Source organism: Penaeus monodon, chromosome 33 (genome assembly GCF_015228065.2).
Source record: "Penaeus monodon isolate SGIC_2016 chromosome 33, NSTDA_Pmon_1, whole genome shotgun sequence".
NCBI lineage: Eukaryota > Metazoa > Arthropoda > Malacostraca > Decapoda > Penaeidae > Penaeus > Penaeus monodon.
Window position 1 is genome coordinate 31,120,356 of NC_051418.1, and position 433 is coordinate 31,120,788.

The 433-nt window shown below is 28.4% G+C and overlaps 1 protein-coding gene across 1 annotated transcript in view; it reads right to left on the reverse strand.

Annotated features, from left to right (window-relative positions):
- LOC119594376 (guanine nucleotide-binding protein subunit beta-2-like) overlaps window positions 1-433 on the reverse strand; it is a 41,136-nt gene that overhangs the window by 4,394 nt on the left and 36,309 nt on the right. The gene's annotated exons all lie outside the window — the stretch shown is intronic.

Consider the following 433-nt stretch of genomic DNA (forward strand, 5'->3'; position numbering starts at 1 on the left):
AATTTTAATACAAAGGAGGGACTGAAGTCCTCTTTTCTGTGGACCGGAAGGGGCTTGGTTTAATAATCTTCTTACAGACGATTTTTTTTTTTCTCTCACTTTCACTTAGAATTCTTTTGATAAACGAGGCGTAGTGTTAGTTTCATAGATATTTATAGTTAGTTCTATTAATTATTGAGTATAAGCTATGGATAGATGATCTTAGTATGTGGTCATTATTAGAATAGAAATTTTTTACTTTGGAGATGGATGAATTAATTAAAAAACAAGTGATTATTGCGAATATAATGAAAGAAATATTGTTGTTGCAAAAGGATTTGGCTATTTTGATGATATCGTATATGATTAAATAAGATATTGATAACGATAATATTCATGATGGTATAGACATTTCAGATTGTATTATTGGCTTAAAACACACTAACGAAATTGA